Raw genomic sequence first — 18,277 nt, forward strand, 5'->3', positions numbered from 1 at the left:
AAATGAAGTACATTAAATCTGAGTCTGCATTTGTTGTTTATACGCACAACTGTTTACATAGCCTCTAAATTAATGTATGGCAAATGAGGACCTAAATTAGTTTAGAATACTGCATGTTCACAGTGACCACACCCACAAGAACAAATAAATCAATCTGATTGGCTGATGAATCTGACAATCTGACTTTAGATGCCTATTCACGTACACTGTTGAGGGATTCTGAAGGCATGATGGGGTGGAGCTCAAACTCAAGCGCTGCTTCGGCTAACCAGCATGGCTTCAGGCATGCGATATGTGATACAGTTGTCACACTTTGCTTGTAAGCATCAAGGAATAAATTCTGATTGGATCATTTTTATTTTTAGCTATTCGTTTGTAGATGAATTATGAGTGGAAAGCGATTGAAAATACATAGGCAAAAAGGTCAACGAGAATGAAAGGATGAAAAAATATTTATTATTTTAGGCATGTTATGGCAGCAGAGAAGACTTTGCTGGTACTGAGAAATTGCCACTGGCCATATACGAACAAATATAATTAGAGTTCATATATTTGAGCATTTATGTACACATTTCCACAAGTGTTTAAAAAACAAGATACATATATGAAAATTGTCATTTTTGTCATATTGTCATATTCTGTATATTGCATATATCTACTGTATATAATTGACATTTATATATCAGTAAATCATTTATGAGCACTTACTTTCAGCATACAAGTGTGCAGCATATATTGCCATTTTTAGAATCGTAGCCTAGAGGAGCACGGGGGAACAAACTAACAGTTAGTTGTCACACACGTGGTTTAAACGTTTCCACACATGTGGCAAAAATACATCCAACCCCAAGTACATTTACTCAAACGTAAGAAAACCAAAAAGTGTTAATTTGTGCCCAGCTCTCTCCTACTGTATTAATAACACTTCAAATTCTAATCACATTTCATTACACAACTAATGGGGATTTTAAGTGAATGTTAGGGATTCTTTGTATAAATGCAGGTTTTGTGTCTCATTCTCAGCACACAGGGTGAAGATTAAACGCGAGCTGTTATGGCAAGCCGTTTTAGCTTTTATTCATTCCCAGGATATTACTTTTTGATATCAACAATTCAATTTTTACTAGTTAAAATGTTAATTCTTGATATAAAAATTTAATTTTCACTAGTGGAAATGTCAATTCTTGATATCAAGAATTACATTTCTGCTAGTAAAAATACACATTCGTGTTATCAGAAATTATGCCATCACTCACGGAAATGAACATTCTTCGTATCAAAAATAGAAATTCATCTAGTCAAAAGGAAAATTCTTGACATCTGAAATGACATTTTAACTAGTAAGAATTGACAGTTGACTCCTGTTCAAAAACAATTACAGATATCTAAAATTAATTTCTTGTTGAAATTTCAGACACATATTAACAATCTACTTCTTACTAGTAAAAGTGAAAAAAAATTTATATCAACAATGACATTGTTACTAGTGCAAATGTCCGTTCTTGATATCAACAACTAAATTATAACTAGTATCGATTTTTTGATATCTGTAATTTGGTTTTCATCAGTGGCAGTATTAACTTCAGATATCTGTAACACAATTGTAACTAGTAAGAAAGCCATTTAAGATATCTTTAATTGTGATTCAATTTAATGATATCTGAAATCCATTTCCAGATATCTAGAATACAAAGTCTAACGTGTTAAAATTAATTAACTTATATCTTATATGTACATTTTAACATGTAACAAATTATTTATCACTAGTTGCAGTGGAATTTTCACTTGTAAGAATTACATTTTTGATATCAGAAAAGGGAGCTCTTGTTGGAATGGAGTTACAATTAATGAGCTGATATCAAAAATGACTTTTGTAACTAGTGAAAATGGAATTACAGATATGTTAGATGTCATTTTAACATGTTGAAATGTCTTTGCAGATATGTAGAAATGGCATTTGAACAAGTAAAAGTGTCATATGGTAATTCCTTTATGAATATGAATAAGATTGAGGCTTTTGCCCCACCTCATACAGCTCAGATAAATGAGCCTATACTCTATTGTCCCCATCACCTTTTTCACTGTGTTTTTATTCAACCCTCAAAAGTTCGGGTAATATTTCAGCGATCATGTCATGTGTGCCGTATTTTCTGTCAGCTGTTTAGAATCTGAACTATCGTTGTCGGATTGGTGAATGATTCACTCTTTTGAATCGGTTCTTTTACTTGAATTGTTCAAACAGGTTAGAAAAACGGTCTAAATCGGTTCGCGAATCTGTCTGAATCATTCGGACAATTCATGCACGCACTAAATTGTTAGGAGCGGTAAAACGATAGCGTGATATTTAAGAACAAACGGATCAAATAAGAGATGAAGTGCAATATTTACCTACAATCCATTGATAACGAACCTGGCATGCATCTTATCACCAGCGAGGACGAAGATCTGCATTAAGATCCACACTTGCATTTGCAGCTTATGAACGACTCTGAGCTAGAGGAGACATCTTCCCAAAAAATAATCAAAACACTACACGAAACAGCATTTAGTACCAACAGATTACCATGTTTTTGGACAGGTACAGCAGAGTACAGTACCATAATATTAAAGCACCTTGGAGTCTACAGTGTACATGAATATGGTTATCAAGAAGGCTGCCTGTTTTTTTATTTATTTATTTATTTTATAATAATATATTTTATGGCAATAAAATCAGCCTGGCCAGGCTGGGAAACCAGCTTGCCAACCAGCTTAGCCAGGCTGGGAGACCAGCTAGACCTGCCAAAGCTAGTTTGCTGGTCTAGCTGGTTTTAGCAGGTTTAAGCTGGTCTCTCAGCCTGACCAGCTACAAAGTGGCCAAAACCCCTCTAAAACCAGCCTGACCAGGCTGGGAGTCCAGCAAACCAGCCTAGGCTGGTTTAAGCTGTTATTTTTTTATTTTTTTTTATTAAGACTATAAAACCACTGCTTTTCATGTACCCTCAACTGCTCTCTGCAATGCTGTCATATACAACTCAACATTCCCAGGAAAAATTAAATAATAGATATAAAGAGCATGATATATGGAATACTGTATAGAGCCACTAATATGTCTATTGTAAACAGGAGATGACATGTCAGCGTTTTGAGATGCCAGAGAATAGTCGACTAAAGGTATGTGTTGCATTAAAAATTGTATTGTTGACTTTGGGAGTAAGTTTCATTTTGAAACAAGTAGTAAAATTGTGTTACAGGCAATAGAGGACCGCAGAAAGAGAATGGAGGGCATTGAGGAACCATTTGATGGTGTGCCCATCAAATTCAAGTTTCCAAATAGGGTGGAGAAGATTAGGAAATTCATCTTGTCAGAGTCCATTCAAGTAAAGTCATACTGCTCCCCTCGGTTTAATAGAAAAGAAAGAAAATTACTGTGGTTTCTACCTTATGGTAGTAGATAGTGTTTGCCTAGGGTAAACCGTAACAAAACAATTTTACTAATTGCCAAAATTGACGGATGCTGTAACAGTGTAAAAGGAAAGCGATATTCTATTGGTATTAAGGGTACATTGTCTGAGCAATGGGCAGAGTTACTGACAACAAGGTTAACTGTTTACACTTACTGTAAATGGAAACTAATTAAAAAATAATTAAGAGGATTTTTTTTTTGTCTCGGGAATATATTTTCCCCTGTGTAATATCTCCCTTCCTTGCCACAGGTATTTTGACTTTGTTGGTCAAGATGATGTGTCAAGTGAGGTTTTCTACATTCATGAAGCAACCGTATAGATATCGCTTGAAAGACTCCTTTGTAGTCTTCAATCGAGCCTAAATATTAAGGGCTATTTAACCCTTTATTTTCTTTGGACATCACCAATGGATGCACAGGCGAGTAGCAGTACATTGCATCACGTCATGTTTTGGCCATTTTAAGTTTTGCGTGTGTGGGGTTTTTGGGTGTTTTTTTTTTTTTTTTTTTTTTTTTTTTTGTGCTTTGTCATTTAATTGCAGGAAAAGTCACCAGTGATTTTGAATGTAGCAGTTCTCAAGTGAATGAAGTGGCCTCATCAGGTTTTTACCTCTTCACTGCATGACTGTCATTCCTCAACACCTCAATACAGGTCACCTGCACCCTCTCCTTTTCCTCAAGCATTTCCAGTAACAGAAGAGGGTTGTGAAGCTGTTTCAACTCCATATGTTTAATTTGGGGGGGGGGAATGCAAGCACTTAAATGTTCTGAACCATTAAAGGTAAATGTTATGTCTTGTTTCAGATTTGATCTGCAGTGACTTTTACAGAACCTTCATAAAGTGGATGTCACATCCTGCCCCACTAGCAATCAATTTAATGTGTGCAGAGACAATATACTGCATAAACATTTAAGCATTTAAACTGCGGCGATTTAATCCAGAAGCAAAGCTTGATGTGGTTTTTGTGGGATGGGAGAAGGAGCTGTGGATGAAGGTGGGCCGAGCAGGGAGTTTCTGCGCTTGCTGATGAGAGAAATTCCGCAATCAAAAGTATTTGAAGGTCCAGAGGATAAGGGGCTATTGGCTCTTGATACTCAGGGTAAGTATTAACTGATATTTGTACTTTTTAGCATAAAGGAATTTGTTTTTCCTCCCACTGTCTCTGGTGTTTTAGCACTTGAGTGGTTTATACATTAATTTTGAAAAATGATTACAGTGTACATGGAGTTGGCCCTTGATTCTTTTCTGATCATCTGTTTATGCAACTTTGAAAAATCTTCACCACCTGCATCCCTGGAGGAAATTGCAGACAAGTCTTTCAAAGAAAAACTGTCAAAAGTGAGTTTAAAAAAAAAAAAAACCTCACACAATTTCAGCTACATTAAATCTATGCATTATTTGAAACTAATGTTTTATGGTTTGAGTTTATCCATGCTTTATTTGTAGATTAAAGAAGCAGAAACAGTACAAGCAGCAAATGCTGCAATCACAGATGCGGAAGATAGCTTGAATATGATGGGTGCACTTAGATATGTCTCCTCTCTGGAAGAGAGGGATTCCTTGGTCTAGTCTGCAGCAGTAAGTGTACTCGAAGGGCGCAACTGAAGTTTTTGTACAGTTTACCGCTCACTAAATGTTTTGTGGTGTTTACATATCGTACACTTTCTATTCTAATATATCTTGTCTGGTAAAGAGTCCGATCTAGCCTATATCATAAGCCCTTACCTTTACATGTGAAATGACATAGACCCCTTTGTCTGCTCTTGCTCAAGGACACAAAGTCAGGAAGTGAAACCTTGCGAGGCAATCTCGATACAAAGCCTATTTTATTGGTAATGTTAGATGTTCTTGTATTTGGCTGAGCAGTCGTTGGGTGGCTCGCCAATGTATTGGTTTTCTTCTAATACATAAGTATGCTAGACCGAAGTTCTTGGGGGGGGGGGGGGGGATTTATTGACGGTAGCAGTGTAGCACAGTTCCTCCGCACAGATGTTAAAGTGTCAGCCTTCTAAGAAACTTAACCCATAGTTCTGTCTGTGGGATAGACTTTTTATACTTGAAGACAAATAATGGATACAACAGAAACTCAAACGGCTGTTCTGTTAGGACCAACCAATGGTTTCCCTCCAAACTGTCCCTTCATTATTCCGATTTAATGATCCTCGGGATGAGGTGACTCTGAGGGTGGCCTATGATCACATTGTCCCTTTGTTGTTCTGCATACCATGTATTACCATTACAGACACTGTTTCAGTTGATTGCATCTGAGGCACAGTCAATATGTAAATACCTCTGACTAAAGATTAAAAATACACAATCTATCAGTCACTCCCTTAGAAGGTTTTCAAAGGTAAAATAACCGTAAAGGTGAAAAGATTAGCGAAACAAATGAGTAAAATAATGATCATGCAATATGAGCAGTATTGGAGATTCTTTGAGCACCACTTGGTCAGTAGTTGCTGCAGGCCTTGTACAATTGACCAGTTGTGGTGTGCGAGAGGTGGGATTTAAAGAGGGGTAAAGCAATGCAAATACGTGCACACAATGTATGATGAGGAAATGAAGCACTTCATGAAACTAAACGAATCTCTCGCGGACCCCTTGACTGAACGAATCTGCTGCGGACCCCAGTTTGAGCAGTTGTCCTAAACTGCCGCCTCCTTTTGGTTTTCCAAATAATGCTGTAAAACCAGTTAAAAACTTCTCTCAACTGAAGTTATAACTGCATTTTCCATTATGTACGAATAGATAAATTTTATTTCAAAACACATGATTTATTCACTGTAAATAAGAATTTAAAGCAAGATCCTTCATGGTAACCATATATTGTAGGGCAATGCGTAGTAGATAGGGTTATGGAGTTTCTTTAACTTGTAAATGCTCCATTTCAGAGTTGAAGAGAGTTTCAAAGCTCTTGGCCTACTCAACGACCTAAAGAATCATCTTGAAGTCTTTGAGGATCTTTTTGTAAATGCTGTGAGACCATTGGAGGCAAAAGATCTTTCCCCTCTTTTCAATGTCAACTTCTCAACCCCTGGAAGCAACAAAAGGCATTTGGAAAATGGGACCATTTGTTTCTGGAGGGACTGGTTAATAGAAAACAACCTACCTTCCACATCAATGTCTTGGACTCATCTGAAACAACTCTGGATATAATATACAGTACAAGAAATATAACTACAAAGTTAACTAGTAAACACTCTTCAAATAAAAAAACTGAAGTAAAACCATTATCCAACACCTGAGTAATCTCCTCCCTAAACTGGTAGTGCCAACTTCAGTTGCAATAATTGTATTGGTTAGCAAACGCTATTAACTGGAGATGAATGTTTTACAACACAGTGGTGGAATTTTGGCCCTGTGTTCTTTGCAGAACTGCTTCAGTTCAGCTAAATGGGAGGGTTTTCAAGCAAGAACTGCTCATTTAAGGTCCTGCCATGCAGGTGTGTTCAGCTGCGGTTGGCTTAAGCCGATCTGCAAGATTTGCCACTTACAGTTGGGGGAAGAGTTGAAAATGAAGCCCTCAAGTCGGATGCTCCCTGTGCTGTGTCCACAATGCTGAACCTGCGACAATCATGGCAGATCATGCAGTGTTTGCATTAAGATTAACAGAGTTTCTTAATACATTAATATTAAGATTACATTTTTTTATTTTTTATTTTTTTACAAGATACCGATTTGTGTGAATAAGTGGAACAGAAGTTGTCAGAATAAACATGAAACACACACGATGGTTGTCATCGGTGAGTCTGGCTAATCGTGAAATAGCTGTGTCATCAGAATTCGTGTAGCCGCTTTGGAGAAGCTGTGCCGACTGCAGCAACCAGCTGCTCTCAAATTGCTCTCGCGGTACTTTTGATGGTATACGTCACAGCACCATGTCATGTCGGACAAGAATTCTAACCAGCATTCACTGCTTCAAGTCAGACGCTGATTGATCTGCACAGCGCTGCATGAAGTCGAACTCGCCTGTTGCTTTGACTAGGCCACTTCAATTTGTTTATTTTAAGCCATTCAGAGGTGGACGTACTCCTATGCTCTGGATCATTTGTCTTGTTATAACCCAGTTGCGTTTGAGCTCCAAATCATGGACTGACCAAACGTCCTCCTTCAGGATTTTTGGTACAAAGCTAAAAAAAAAAAAAGTTTCCTTCAATTGTCATATGGCAGGTCTCCCTGGTCCTGAAGCAGTATAGCATCTCCCACACCATCACTCTACCACCCCCTTGCTTGACCGTGGTAATGATCTATGTTAATTTTTTAGTGACGATTACTTTTTTCCTTGCAGAAATCTTTCACCCAGTTGGTGACCCAGCAAACTTATTTGTTTCAATAAGTAACACTTATTTAGAGTTTACTCTGACTTTTTTTACATTTTGTATTAATATCTAAAACTATAAGTAACAAAGGGGTGTGTGTGTGTGTTACATTACAAAAACACAAGATCAATTAATTTTTTTAGAAGGTGAGTGCAACCCTTTAACATTAGAAATGGTGCTGGAGTTTGCATCTGAAGCCTCCTCTGTACCCCTGCCGTGTTTCCCACATAAGCCAGTGATTGAATTTACTCAATTTGGTGAAGACATCAGAATATTTCCTGAGGCCAACACATGTCTCATTGTCCTCAGACTCCCAATTCATCGTAATTATGAGTCCTTTCGATCCTACATCCTGGCACAATGTAATGTGTCTGTTGTAATGCATAGAACATAAAACATCGTATGACAACTCAGAGTTTGTACCCATGGTTTGAATTTCTCTATTACAAAGTGTGACAGTATTGCTGTGGAAGTATGCTGTGACCTCTTAACAGAACCATTGTTTTGTTATGTTACCTGTAATGTTACATCTGTATTTTACAGTCTGCCTGCCCTATTAGGCTGATATTGTTCAAGTAGAATGTGTCAGGTGTTCATTTAAGTGATTTTGGTTACTGGTATATTTTAAGAGCTTTTAAGCAAGCTAAGTTCATTTATTTCTCCACTCAGATGAGCAAAAATATTTACTTTTTTATTTATTTTTTATTTTAAACTATACGATGGAAGTCAGTGGGCATCAATGGCTGTGTCTCGTTTGGAAGACTGCGTCCTCCGGAGGTCGCATTTGTTGGCTGCATACGTCATCAAAGCTGTCTTTTTCTTATTTTTTATCTATTGTCAATGCCTTTTATGTATATGCACTTACATTTATACAATTGTTAACCTTTTTTGCGTTCCCAATAAAAATAAAAATAAAAATTTTAAAAATGAAAGGAGACAGCCTCGATGACGTATGCGGCCGAAAAATGCGAACTCCGGAGGATGCATCCTTCCAAATGAGACACAGCCACAGTTGTTTGGTTACCAACAATCTTCAAAATATCTGCTTTTGTGTTCTGTAGAAGAAGGAAAGTCATACCGGTTTGGAACGACATGAGGGAGAGTGAATGATGACAGAATTGTCATTTTTGGGTGAACTATCCCTCAATTTAAATAATTAACATTTATGTAATATCCATTTTTTTATTTATTTATTTATTTTATTTAGTACTGTTCACATTTTTTTGCTTCTTAATTGAATGTTTATGTTGAATTTGATGATTAAATGCTTATGGCATTAAATGCTCATTCTTTGTGTCTTTTTTAAGTACACTTTGTAACTTTATTAACAGGAAAGAAATTAAATGATCACATATAATATAGTCAAATGGTGAATACCTTACAATGGTTTCATGTCTTTTACGTCATTTGTTAATTTTAATTAATGTTAATTTCAATATTTACTAATATATTTTTAACATTACAAGTTGTAAATTGTAACATTAATTCATATTTTTTAAATAACAAATAACATTGTTTTACATTAACAGATATTAATAAACGCTGTTTAAATCGATGTAAAAACAGCACATTTTAAATCTAAAAAGTAAACAAATGTAAGCTATTAAGCTCCAATCTGTAGATGGCGCTAGTCTACTAACAGTCCTGAGACTGCTATAACGCTGCGGCTCTGCAGATGAACATATTACACATTATAAAAACAAACAATGTTATTAAATATAAAATTAATATACACCTTATGGTGTTGATATGAACAATACAAGTATGGTTTATAAACGAGAATGAATTACCGGTTCTCTTTATTCCTTGAATGTCCTCTGCCTGTTTCCGTACCTTCTGAACTATAACCACGCCTCCTCATTAGTATGCACATATCCGAAAAGGAATTGTTGATATCTGAAATGAACATTTTCACTAGTAAAAAATACATTTCAACATGTAACGATTCCATTTTAACACATAAGAGTTAAATTATTGATATCAAGAGTTTTACTAGTGGAAATGTAATTCTTGATATCAAGAATGTAATTTCCGCGAGTGATGACGTCATTTTTTATATCACGAATGTGTATTTTTACTAGTAGAAATGTAATTCTTGATATCAACAATTGGCATTTTAACTAGTACAAATTTAATTGTTGATATCAAAAATGCATACATGTAGGTAATAGATTTTTGATATCAACAATTAAATTACAACTAGTAAAAATGCTCCTTTTTGTATCAATAATTCATTAGTCACTTGTGACAATGCTAATTTATGATATCTGTAATGTAATTGTTACTACTAAGAAAGTCTTTTTTGATATCATTAATTACACGTACATTATTGACATCTGAAGTCTATTTACAGATATCAGAAATCCTAAATGCTACATGTTGAAATTAATTTACAGATATCAAGAATTAGCATTTTAACTAGTGAAAATTGAATTCTTGATATCAGGAATTGATTGAACAGTGTAATTGTTGATATCAAAAATAATATTTTTTACCTGTAAGGAGTACATTGTTGATATCAAGAATTAGCATTTTAGCTAGTGAAAATAGAAATGCTGATATCTTAAATATGATTTTATCTGGTAAAATTACTATTATAGATATCAAGAATTACAATTTTAACACGTAAGAACATAAATGCATGATGCTCATTTAATTAGTCTAATGGCTTTCCCACAATTCCATGCTCCCATCTTTGGCACCTACAAAAGCATTGAGAGAAATGGAGGGAGAAGCAGCTTTATCAGAGCAAGTCATGGGTCGACAGGGGAGTTTCTGCCTTTGCTAAAAAAGAATTAATGTTGCTAATAGGGCAAGAAAGGAACTTATATTTTGCTGTTGAATGTGGTCTTCATCATGACATCCTTAACATTCTATAATCTGTGTAATTATAGAAGATTACTGCAATCATTTGACGCAGGAAATGGTGCTGGAGTTTGAATCTAGAGCCTTATCTGTGCCTCCACTAGGCTTCCCACATCAGCCAATGACTGAGTTTCTTCATAAACTTGGTGAAGATACCAGAATATTTCTAGAAGCTAACACCTGCCTCATTGTCCTCAAACTGCCAATTCATAGTATTTATTAATCTTTCTGAACATATATGACCAAAGGAATTTTGCAGTCCCCAACTGTTGGTACCATGTTATAACTTTTGCATGCATTATGTAAAAGTGATGAATGAAATAGTTAACATTTAAGCATGTTAAAGGAATATTTCAACCAAAACTGCAATTCTCTCAACACTTTTCAAGTTTCAGCCATTTCAAACTCCATGGATGGTGTATAGGTAAATTTATTAACCAACATATACAGTGGTGTGAAAAAGTGTTTGCCCCCTTCCTGATTTCTTATTTTTTTGCATGTTTGTCACACTTAAATGTTTCAGATCATCAAACAAGTTTAAGTATTAGTCAAAGATAACACAAGTAAACACAAAATGCAGTTTTTAAATGAAGGTTGTTATTATTAAGGGAAAACAAAATCCAAACCTACATGGCCCTGTGTGAAAAAGTGTTTGCCCCACCTGTTAAAATATAACTTAACTGTGGTTTATCACACCTGAGTTCAATTTCTCTAGCCACACCCAGGCCTGATTACTGCCACACCTGTTCTCAATCAAGAAATCACTTAAATAGGACCTGCCTGACAAAGTGAAGTAGACCAAAAGATCTTCAAAAGCTAGACATCATGCCAAGATCCAAAGAAATTCAGGAACAAATGAGAAAGAAAGTAATTGAGATCTATCAGTCTGGAAAAGGTTATAAAGCTTTGGGACTCCAGAGAACCACAGTGAGAGCCATTATCCACAAATGGCGAAAACATGGAACAGTGGTGAACCTTCCCAGGAGTGGCCGGCCGACCAAAATTACCCCAAAAGCGCAGCGACGACTCATCCAAGAGGTCACAAAAGACCCCACAACAACATCCAAAGAACTGCAGGCCTCACTTGCCTCAGTTAAGGTCAGTGTTCATGACTCCACCATAAGAAAGAGACTGGGCAAAAATGGCCTGCATGGCAGAGTTCCAAGACGAAAACCACTGCTGAGCAAAAAGAACATTAAGGCTCGTCTCATTTCTGCCAGAAAACATCTTGATGATCCCCAAGACTTTTGGGAAAATACTCTGTGAATGAGACAAATGTTGAACTTTTTGGAAGGTGTGTGTCCCATTACATCTGGTGTAAAAGTAACACCGCATTTCAGAAAAAGAACATCACACCAACAGTAAAATGTGGTGGGGTAGTGTGATGGTCTGGGGCTGTTTTGCTGCTTCAGGACCTGGAAGACTTGCTGTGATAAATGGAACCATGAATTCTGCTGTCTACCAAAAAATCCTGAAGCAGAATGTCCGGCCATCTGTTCGTGACCTCAAGCTGAAGCGAACTTGGGTTCTGCAGCAGGACAATGATCCAAAACACACCAGCAAGTCCACCTCTGAATGGCTGAAGAAAAACAAAATGAAGACTTTGGAGTGGCCTAGTCAAAGTCCTGACCTGAATCCTATTGAGATGCTGTGGCATGACCTTAAAAAGGCAGTTCATGCTCGAAAACCCTCCAATGTGGCTGAATTACAACAATTCTGCAAAGATGAGTGGGCCAAAATTCCTCCACAGCGCAGTAAAAGACTCATTGCAAGTTATTGCAAATGCTTGATTGCAGTTGTTGCTGCTAAGGGTGGCCCAACCAGTTATTAGGTTTAGGGGGCAATCACTTTTTCACACAGGGCCATGTAGGTTTGGATTTTGTTTTCCTTTAATAATAACAACCTTCATTTAAAAACTGCATTTTGTGTTTACTTGTGTTATCTTTGACTAATACTTAAACTTGTTTGATGATCTGAAACATTTAAGTGTGACACATGCAAAAAAATAAGAAATCAGGAAGGGGGCTAACACTTTTTCACACCACTAACTCCTTTTTCACAAAAAAAGTTGACATCAGCAGTCCACTTTGCAATCATGATTTCAAGCTTGACTACACCACATAGTGCTCTGCACATCTGTCAAGCACTAGTTAGTGTAATCAACTTTGAAATCATGATCGTGGCCCACGACAGCAAAGGCAAGATGCAGAGTGAAAGAGATTTATCTTTTTTTTCTGTTCTCACCCCAAACTGATTGGATCAATGTAGAAATCATGGATTAAGCCATTCAGGTCATTTTTTTTATTACCCCTATGCTGCCTTTATGTCTGTCATGAAGCTTGAAAATTTGGTTACCATTCACTTGGCACAAATTAAATGTTTAGAGAATAATCAATGTTTGGTTAGCTATTCTTTAAAGGGTCCTTTTTCAAAATTACAATGGGCGAATTGTGTACATTGTGAGTTTATCACCCATTTGCAGTTGTTTTACTGCTATTATTATCTCAACTATTAGATTTATACTTTTGCAGTTACAGGTACCATTATATATTTTGCATATTGTTTCAGATTTTCAGGGTACTGGTTTGAAGTACTGTCAGATTAATGTTTTGACAAATGTATTGTGCATGTAGCTTTGAAATGTTTATTGCATTTATCAGCATTAACAATTGTAATTCTTATTAAATGATTTATACACAACAAATAGTAGAAACAATCATATTTTAATCATATTTTATTTTTTATTTTTGTGGATCCTTGTTCATCTTTGACCTTAGCAATCCTGATGAAGTATGGTTTTAAACTGCCGAAGAGTAGTAGAAAGCTTTTGAATCTTTGGGAATATCCTTTTGATAAAGACAGCTAATGACCAAAGTACATAAACAATTTCTGAAGCAATGAATGTAATAGGAAAATAAACTTTAACCTGTTAACTGTCTGTCCACTTTTTGAATGTGGGCCTGAAAATGGAATATCCCAACTTAAATGGCTGTAATTCATGAATGCTTTTGAGTAATAATTTTGGTTTTGTTTGAAAGAAGACACTTGGCAGATCATTGTGGAAGTGAAAAAAACAAAAAAAAAAGTTAAATAACTACACAAAATAATGCCAGCTAACATCCTACAAAAATTCCAAAATGACAAACTTCAGCAATCCTGTAATGTGTTGGCAATTTCTCTGCAACGTGTTTGATACTTTATGGTAACATCTGAGATGGTCTCAATTGCCTGCATAATGTTATACTGCTGCTGGTGGCTTAGACTGATTCTGGGTTGCTCCACAGTTACAGCTGGGAAATGTTCGTCATCATCATCAGTCACACTTTTTCAAAAGCATATCGCTGTTTCGTTCTGCTTCTGGAGTGTTTGCGGTGTGATGATTCTTATACGCAACAGAAATGTCAGTGCATAATCACAGACAGTTCATCAAAACCTTGCATTAATGGCATTAAATATATGAAAAGAAAAGAAATAAAAAATAATGCCGTTAAAAGAATATTTTGACAGCCCTAAGTTAAAATGAATGATTGATTAATCAAAATGCAGGTACGATTTAATAAAATGTGGCATCGATTTGACTGAAACGAGAGAACGAATTAATGTCACGTGGCCACAATGTAAAACATTGTCATGGGCAGGGCTCCGAACCAGATCAATCCATTTGTAATTTAATATAATCTCAGTAACACAAAGACATCAGTCAAGGGCATTAATTTTTACATAGAACAAATCCAAACCTAAGATTGGGTCTTGGACTGCTACGTCATGAGAAAGAGAGATGATGTTAAAACTAGGCCACAGGCTTCTATGTATGGGTTTTTTTCTGACACTGCATTCTGACTGCAAGAAACAATAAACAGATTTTTACTCACCTGAATAAACTCGTGCAGCAGAGTAGGCCTCATCTTGCTCTTCATTTTGGGTTAGCAAAATCCCCTTTAGGGTGATAAGAGTCATTTAATTCAACCACCATCTGGGGTCTTAACTGATTAGTAACCCTAGATAGATTAGTGAAACATGCATCTATTGCATTTAGATGTCTTTGTTCACAGAAACCCTGATCAAGCCCTTTCAATGGCATGACATTGCCTTTCAATTCACCTGATAACCTGAGCCGCCATTTCACTCTCACCTCGTTGACTGGTTAACAAGCTTTTATTGACACCTATTTGAATATTCATAGGGTACATAAGCACTCCTCATTAGTATGCACATATCCAAAAAGCAATTGTTGATTTCAGAAATGAAATTTTTTACTAGTAAAAATAAAATTTCAACATGTAACATTTCCTTTTTAAAATAATTCAATTATTGATATCAATAATTATCCTTTTTACTAGTTGAATTTCTATTTTTGATATCAAGAATGTTCATTTCCGCGAGTGATGGCATAATTTCTGATATCACGAATGTGTATTTTTACTAGTAGAAATGTAATTCTTGATATCAAGAATTGACATTTCCACTAGTGAAAATTACATTTTTGATATCAAGAATTAGCATTTTAACTAGTAAAAACTGAATTGTTGATATCAAAAGTTCATGTCCTGGGAACGAATAAAAGTTAAAACGTCTTGCCATAAGCTGTGATGTATGTGTGCTGTCTGCCATGCTGCGAATGTTTAGAAGGATACACCCTTAATATGTAGATTATACAAACAGCTGCTGTATATTTGGAAATGTTGTGACTACTTCAGACTTTAAGCATTTGTTTTGCCGCTGTCAAATATAAAGGGATTCCCATAATAACAATACATTTGATAACTTAATCTCTGTGTGTGCTATTGTCGGTCATGAGATATTGTACGTCAGTGGAGAAGTACATAAATCAGCGCTGATAAAAAGAGTCTGACTGAGTTGGATACATTTATTTTTTAATTTTTGCTATTCATTTGTAGATGAATTATGAGTGGAAAGAAGTAAATCAGAATGAAAGGATGAAAAAAATATTTATTTATTAGGCATGTTATGCAGCAGAGTAGGCTTTGCTGGCCCTGAGAAATCGCCACTGGCCATATACGAACAAATACAATTAGAGTTCATATATTCGAACATTATGTACACATTTAAATTCCACAAGTGTTTAAAAAAAACACGATATATATGAAAATTGTCATTTTTGTTATATTCTGTATACTGCATATTATATCTAATTTATATAATTGACATTTTTATATCAGTAAATCATGTATGAGCACTTACTTTCAGCATAAAAGTGTTCAGCATATATTGCCATTTTCAGATTCGTAGCCAAGAGGAGCGCGGGGCACAAACTAATGCGGTTGTCACACACGTGGTTTAAACGTTTCCACACATGCTGGTGAGACGAAACTTAATTTATTTACTTGTTGCCATATCAACACTGTGTAGATAAAAAAAAAATAAAAAATTCCAGTAGCGGAAATTTGCGTGAGAGCACCGGTGACCAAGATGCCACAGCTCACGAACACCCATTGCACAACCCAGCCATGAAACACTCGGTTTATATAGGGAGGAAACACACTGAGTGCCAGCGCTGCACATTAACAATCAGATCACCTGGTTACCCCACACCTGAGAGTGATTAAGAGAGAGAGAGAGAGAGAGAGAGAGACAAAACACACACTCTACATACACACAAACAATACGGCTGAAAAGGCAATCACAATGGGAGACATATTTCACTTTTCTATTTCCTGGAAAAGAGCACGAGCTGCAGAAAAAACTGCTGACACTAAATGACATTGATAACAGCCAGAACAAACATTTATCATAAATTCAAAACAACACATTCCAGCACCAGATCAGCAATCAAAACATTCACAGATCAGATTAAACAGAAACTCCAACTCAAGAACTGGAGATGTTTAATACATGAAATGAGAAATATAGTTAACTGAAGAACGTAGTTACACATACTTCATATACATAACGGACAAAAGTGGGATCCCTTCTAGACAGGACACCAAAAATCTTCTCTGTGTTATTTTGGGAATCATTTATTGAGCTTGGCAGCCCTCTATTGGACATTTCTTGTAATTGCCACTCAGACCTGGGTTACATTTATGACTAAGTTTTATATTATTTTTACATTTCAGTTGAAATTTTTATAATATTTTATTTATATAAAAATTAAGAAATACGTTTATTGACAATAAACTTTAAAATCCAAGCATGCCAAATACCTCAAAACATGTGAATATGCACAAAAGCATTGCTATGGCAAGAGTATTTAAGATATCAAGAATCCCTTTAGAATTTTAAATCTGCACTGTTTTGACATTATTCTAAAATTTTTTGAAGCAATTCAGGTTAACATAATAGGGATATTTCAAAGTCTGTTAAAAGTGACACACTTCCTTCCGCCAGTTTGTGGCACTATGACCGTGACCCACAATAGCCACATCAATGTGATCAGCCTACAAGGACAAACATTTGGCTCAATTTTCATGTAAATCAAAACATGCATGCAGAAGATATGAGACATTTCCTTATTCCAATTTTTTGACATTATTGTATCACGTTGCCATGGCAACACCATTCGATATATAAAAAATCCTTTGCAATTTAGCATCGTCAATGTCTTGGCATGATGTCGCCCACATTTTTGTACCTGTAACATGAAATCCCTCTGAGGAGTATATCAAAATCCATAGCATGCATTTTTCAAACAATCCAAAATGGCCAACTTCCTTTTGGGCAGAGCTTATAATTGTCAGCACGAAAGTTGTCGATGAGATCTATATGTGTACACATTTTGGTGACTGTAGCTCAAAAGGGATGTCCTAAAGAGCCCCCCGAACAGGCCCATGTTCTAGGTGGTGCTGCAACCCCCCCCCCCCATCATGAATCCCCCGGCAACTTTGCGAAGCCCTAATGGCCAGCTACTCTGACGTGTGCGCAAACTTTCAAGAGTTTTCACGCATGTTATATACCTCAAAATACTGAAAACCTTGAAAAGAAGCATAATAATAAATATAACGAGGGGTCTCCCTGTCACAGGGGGACGTAGGGCCCTCGCAAAATGTAGCCAGAGCAAACTGGCAAACGTTTGAGATGTGTCCTTAGCAGGAGTCAGAGCGCTTGGAATGTCAACAAGAAATTAGAGATTCATCAAAAGAACTTGATGAGCATGTTGATATAATTCCTGATCTATCCATTCAAAATGAAAGAAGCAATTGATTTGAGTCTAGTTTGAATGTCTTGTGTAGATCAGATTCTCTCAATCTACTTAGGTCTCTGAACTCCAAAAAACAAAATATATTTTCTGTCAAGTAAGACAGTGGTTCTTAGAGAAATTTAGAGGTAAAAAGCCAGAGCCTTTCCATGTATTTGTTATTGGAGGTGCAGGAACAGGAAAGTCACATTTAATCAGAGCTATTCATTATGAAGCGACCAGATTATTATCCCAAATTGCAACTGCACCAGACAAAGTTTCTGTTATATTGACAGCACCTACTGAAATTGCTGCTTTCAACTTGGGTGCCAAGACCATCCATAGTACATTTTCAATTAGGACAGATGTAAAATTGCCTTACACACCTTAAGGAGAAGAAAAATAAATACAATGCGTGTGGTATTTAGTGACTTGCATATACTGATTATTAATTAAATTTCTATGGTAAACCACAGCCTACTAGCCTATGTCCATGGTAGGCTAAGACAAAT

The sequence above is a fragment of the Myxocyprinus asiaticus genome, chromosome 1 (genome assembly GCF_019703515.2).
Source record: "Myxocyprinus asiaticus isolate MX2 ecotype Aquarium Trade chromosome 1, UBuf_Myxa_2, whole genome shotgun sequence".
Taxonomy (NCBI): Eukaryota; Metazoa; Chordata; class Actinopteri; order Cypriniformes; family Catostomidae; genus Myxocyprinus; species Myxocyprinus asiaticus.